This window comes from Varroa destructor, unplaced genomic scaffold (assembly GCF_002443255.2).
Source record: "Varroa destructor unplaced genomic scaffold, Vdes_3.0 BEIS01000007.1, whole genome shotgun sequence".
NCBI classification, from domain to species: domain Eukaryota; kingdom Metazoa; phylum Arthropoda; class Arachnida; order Mesostigmata; family Varroidae; genus Varroa; species Varroa destructor.
The window spans coordinates 10,449,496-10,455,479 of record NW_019211460.1 but is presented as its reverse complement, the minus strand read 5'-3'; the positions used below and the strand labels follow the sequence as shown (position 1 = coordinate 10,455,479).

The 5,984-nt window shown below is 41.1% G+C and overlaps 1 long non-coding RNA gene across 1 annotated transcript; it reads left to right on the top strand.

Annotated features, from left to right (window-relative positions):
• Positions 1-1,199: 1,199 nt before the first annotated feature.
• LOC147754298 (uncharacterized) lies at positions 1,200-4,975 on the top strand. The gene is made up of 2 exons (XR_015317325.1): positions 1,200-1,603; positions 4,846-4,975. It is a non-coding gene; the product is annotated as an uncharacterized LOC147754298 (long non-coding RNA).
• The last annotated feature ends 1,009 nt before the right edge of the window (positions 4,976-5,984 follow it).

The following is a 5,984-nucleotide window of genomic DNA, read 5'->3' as shown; positions in this document are numbered from 1 at the left end:
ACGCTATTCCCGAAGTTAGATATGTACTCGCTATTGCGACGTTATTACAGGTATTACTGAAAGTTTACTGAGAAATAAAAGGCGACGTACTCCAAAAAATAACACATTTCAAACTTAAATGTAAATATATATATATACATCTACCCTACGCCTCAACCATGAATGGCCGATTTGACTGAATATAAAACAGACGTTTTAGGTTGCGTATGTCTGGACGGCGACGTAGATCCGGCAAGAAAAAGTGACCGAATGATTCCTCTTTCGAACAGCAGTCATGAACACGAGGAAACAAACACAAAATATAATTTAAAATTACAAATACGATCTCAGAAACTGCTCTGAGTTGACTGAGAGAAAAAAGATGCGAGCATAGCAATAGTAATATCGAATTTTACGAAATAATCACGCAGAAAAAAACACTTGGAGGGGTACACAGAAGTTGGAAAAAATTGGAAAACCCGTCAGGCCTCATCATATCACGTAATGTTTATTATACTGTAACGTACATTAAAGTACTTCAAAATTAGACAAAAAAAAATGTCTCAAAAGCTAAGCGCTAATATTGCTTGTATCTTCAACGAGAGCGTGTTCAGTTTCTAATTTTTGACGTAAAATGTAGAAAATCTCCGAATAGTCATTGCATTAAAAACATGTAAGCCGATACATCTAAACCATACAGTCTTAGATCATCTATATACACAACGAAAAAATGGCCTATTCTTTGTCGTTCTAGAGATTTCTGCCAATGTTTACGATGTTCATAGATTTCATTTTACAATTGCCCAAGCTTTCTCTCCCAATATGAATAGATTCGAGGTCAGAGCAATGCTTTAGCATCGGATAACGTATTCCATATTTTTGTACTGTCATCAGCGTCCGCGAGAACCGTACACACGCATAGGTACAGGGAGACCGTCTGTGTTCCATAGACGTTATTAGTTACACAGATTCATACAATACGCTAATCGCCCATCCGCCGCCGTGACAAATGTTTGTGGCTTAGCCTTTCTTTCAACTACCACGCTTTCGCGTCGTCCTGTTTTCCTATAGATGTGGATTCATACGCAGCAGCCTTTTTATCTAATGATATTTGTCCTAATAAAGTTGCGCGCCAGCAAGCGAGAGAGAGTGAGAAAAAAGCGGGAGTAGGCATAGATATGATATGGGATTGACAGATAGGACAAGCCGCGGCTGGTAGACTCGGAAACTTGCTAGAGAACAAAGGACAAAGGCGAGAGATACACGGCACGAAAAGAGGCACGACAGCGCCAGCGGTGATTCGCTGACAGTCACCGGAGATGACCGAACGGCCGGCAACGATGAGAGCATTCTAAAAAGGACGCGATCAAACAATTCCTTTTCCTTATAGATGCAGAGCAGCGGAAAGGCCGTTCGTCCACTCATTTATTTTGCTGTGCACTTTTTTCAGCGACCCGACGAATCGGCAGCGATTGCTGTCGTTGGCAACAACAACAACGACGATGACAAGCAATGATTATTAGGGTGCAAGGCGGGACGGCGTCGTGGCACCGAATCAGCAGTATTTCTTCTTTCTTCGAGGCTTCGCCGGCGACGTCCTGACTGCAAACGCTCGACTAAAATGGTGAGATTCGTTTATTATTCGTCGAGAAGGTGTAGGAAGTATCTGTCTTATATTGCTTGTGGTCATACTGGCAGCAGTAACTATTTGTTATGCGACGAACCCGCTTAGACCGAACCACGCTTGCGGCTAGTGTACGAAAGCTGAAAGGTTCCAATAATTGGCCTGCTTTATCTATGCATATTCACGTACATATCATTTACGTAAACCCGACAACGATTCTGTTTTCCAACCGCAGAATTGAAAAAAATTTATAAGCATAACCGGACTATTGTGTGTCGTTTGCTCTGACGCGTTGAAATCAGGCGATTGGTCGCCGATGGTGGTGCCGACGCTTGTTGTTGTGGCTGTCCTTCCTCAAGCTATATATATACGCTGAATAGATAGGTAAACACTAGCTAGCTGTCTTGGAGTTAGCGACAGAGCAGGCGTACATTGCTGCGTTGTTGGTACGGCAGCAGCAGCAGCATGATCCCTGCTATAGAAATCAGCCCACTAGCAATAGCAGCAACTGTGTGGGACCTCATTCAGGAAAGACGGCAATCGCTTGTCATGGGCCGTCGGCCATCACCAATCTACATGGCCTATATCCCGCCCCTGGCCCAAGAGCGAGCCCACGACCCTCGATACTCTGACGGCCTGATTCTCCGGCGCAACCCGTCGCTGATTACCCGTCTTGTGGACCAACATCTAAAAGACGTCACGACTACTACATGGAAAAGGCGGCACAGGCGACCGATCAAACTGTTTTCGGGTCGCTAGAGAACGGCGAAAAAAGGAAGTTGCTTTGCGACGGAAACTGGTCCCTTGCTCTTTCTATCTAACGCTGTTCCTCTGCTTACAAAACCGCATCCATCATGCTTCTCTAATCCGACAGTCCGACCTCTTCGATCTGGGCTCTCCGGTGCTGAATTGTCTTTCAATGTCGAAGGCTAAACAACAAGTCTCATTTGACCGCCGCCGCTTAGTCCTAACCTGAAATCAAACAAGCTTCGCTTCTTACGCTGAAGTAACGATAAGCAAGGGAATAGACAAATACTTAGGGACAAAACAATGTAAATAAATACACAGCAAAGTTAGTACACCACAGACATCAGAAGCGTACACATAAGATGTTGGATAAGACTGCTGTTGGAAACAGATAGGGGGTCGAGACCTGTTTGTTTTTGCGCAGGCTCAACGTTGAACGGTTCACGTTAGATCATGAGCGGATCTTTTCGTAAACGGGGGAGCATATCAGCAAGCAGCGATGATAGCGGAACTAGCATTACAATGCGCGATGATGTCGGCGACGATCGGCGTTTTGCCCGTCATGCTTTGGTTTTATCGATAGGAGCAAACTCTGAATGGCGATGCAAAGAGAAAATCAGATTTCCAACAAACTGCTTTGCTTATGAGTGTTATGCTTATCCAGTCGGTGGATGCTTGCTACACTTTAGCAGTCATAATATTTTATTTGCCTATTATTTTATCTCTTAACTTTATACCTGTGTATGTTCGACCACACTTACGTTCAATATTTTTTCTTTATTCAGCTACCGGCTGTGCATACGCCATACATAAGATATATACGACAACAACAACAACAACATGATCTTTACAGCAGCAGTTTAAAATAAAAAAATTGCATGACAAATTATAAACAGTATTCCAATAATAGCTTGAAATTAGGCTTAGCAGGCTTTGCAGCGTTTATCTATGTTATGAGTCGGCAACTTTAATGCGGCTTGGCGCCAATATTTGAAACGCGTAGGTCTTGCAAGAACACATTGAATAACACTAGCAATCTAATAAATGCGCATTCTGAGCCAGAAATATATGCAAGCTGAGCTCTCTCTAATAAAATGAATTTTTGTAAACAAGCTATTTCCATTTAAGAAAATTTAACATACTCGTTCGATGGTATTTTTCCGTAACTTATTTTGAAAGGCCATCTTCATCTATGTTTGGACGTGTATTTATTTATCTATCCTTGGAGAGTACGTCTCCTAAAGCACAAATCTCGCTGACGATGTTTGAGACCTGAACGTTAAATCTTGAATCTTGGATTTAGCAAAACCCCATTAAAAATAATCGATAAATGAATGCGTTAAATTGTATTAATGTTATTAGCTCGTACAGAGTGACGGGTTCGAAATGGTTGGCATGAAAAATCAATTGCTATCGCACATCTAAGCATTTTAAGTTCGAAGTAAACAATAAGCTCGAAACATAACAAATAGCCGCTACAAAATACAAAAAGTGAAAACTTCAATAATACAGAAATGTAAATATTTTTAGTTCGACGATAAGTTCGGCTTCCTATGTTCACGTTGTAAAATACGCACGTAATGGATGGTGAGGCATTAAGTAAGTAAAAGAATTTCAAGCGTTTCAAAATGAAATTAGATGTAAATCCAGTTTATGAATAGCTCTTCTAACGGCTTCTATCTAACCATCCTTGATACGACTTCGAAGGGAACGTTTTAGCTGCGTATAACAGTATCGCCGGAAAAAATTTCTATTTATAGTATAAAAAGTTGACTTAAAACTTACATAACTATTCAAGATGAATCGAACATCTCTACCAGGGAACCTGTCCGCCTGAAAATTTGGACGTTTACTATTGAAATTTAAGATTAAATTATAGCGACATGCCTCACCATTAACGGTATCGCGCCTCCGTATTCAAGTGAGAATAGACAAAGGGCATTGCTAGGAAAAATTTGCTCATTGACGCTTTCTGCCTATACTAACGAAAGTCAGTATTGCGAGCTAATCATATGCGCGTACAGGATGCTATTAGCGATGATAGCCAATCGGTTTAGCAATATATAGATGTCCCATTATTTGATTAACTGGGTTTTGTAGTTATCAGAAACCCACGAATAAGCAACTCATAAAACACGGGCAGCCGCCAAACTGAAAATTTGCTAACGACGAATGTCCTGCAGTTCCATACGAACTAGTAGATACAAATGTTTTTTTTTTTTTTTAATGATTCGTGTGTATCGTAAATACATAGAATATGGTCTCGAGTTAAGTATTGAGACATAAGCTTTTCACAAACACATGTACATGTGATTAATAGTTTTCCCATACAACAGGGAGCTCTCAAGTTCAAAATATATCCGCAGCTTGCGACGACGTGCGTGAAGTAAGTAAAGAAAAAAGTTGAGAGCACAGTTTCAGAAGGAACAATAGGTGACGTAATTTGGTCAGATCTTAACCTAATCAAACTGTTACATTGTAATATTCTATGCAAGCCTACAGAATGCCAGGATCGATTATACGGAAGGCTGACAAAAGACCCGTAACGGTTGCATGATTCGAGACTGCTTACCAACACTGGAGGCAACAAAACCAATAAACTACGTATCGTGCAAACCCTACAAACAGATTTGTTGTCCGCAACGTGTCTGCTCTAAGACTGTACCATTGTGCCAGTGCTCCTTCGATTATAAGTAGGCTACATATAACGTACAATTTCTACCCCTATACATGATTGCGAACAGTCGTTTACACTGTGCTGATGTATTCTACGATGGTCGCTTAACTATAGTTGACAGCTGGGTCTATCTTTAGTTCGGTGGGCTAACGTTCCTAGCACCCAGCCATCGGTACCACCTACGAATTCGATTCGTTTGATGCTCTAGTTTATTTTCATCATGCTCGGAATGAATGGCGTCTTTGAAAACGCTGACATTATACGACGACACTTAATAAATTACATTTTGATTACTGTCGTCCATCCTATATATTTATTATAATGCGGATATTTTTTTATCCATTCACAAAATTTGGAAGTGGCTCAAATATTAGGTACGATGCACGTTTCAGTTGAACGTGAAACGTTGAAAACAAATGCAGGGCCCAACCCAGATAATGACATGGGTCAACCTCTTCCCTTCGCCTAACTGGTGCGCTTTCGTAGGCTGTTCCATAGCTAAGGATAAATAACGTTGAATATATGAGTAACTGAAATCGATTTATCGGTCCATGAAGGCTAGACGGCTGCTAACGACTACATTTACTGTATGATATTTAAGCCAGAACCGCTGAATGTCACAGTGCTTGTAGACAAGATAGAATACTATTTGCGAACGCTTTAATGATACATATATTGTATGATCATTATTAGTCCATTAAGTGAAACCAAAGTAACCGTGAATAGTGGGCCGGTCGAAATCTAAATGGCTTATGCCCATCTCCTTGACTACGTTGCCATAGTAACCATAAACATGCAATCGTCCGTTCGAATTTCACCGTTGGAAAATGCTTATCGACCCATTTAATAGGATTGTTGGAGAGCTCCAAATAGGCCCGACCTGATTTGCCTCTAGCTAAAACCTTCTAGCAGACCTTGACGCAGTAGCGAAGAAACGATCTCGACAATTTGTTCACA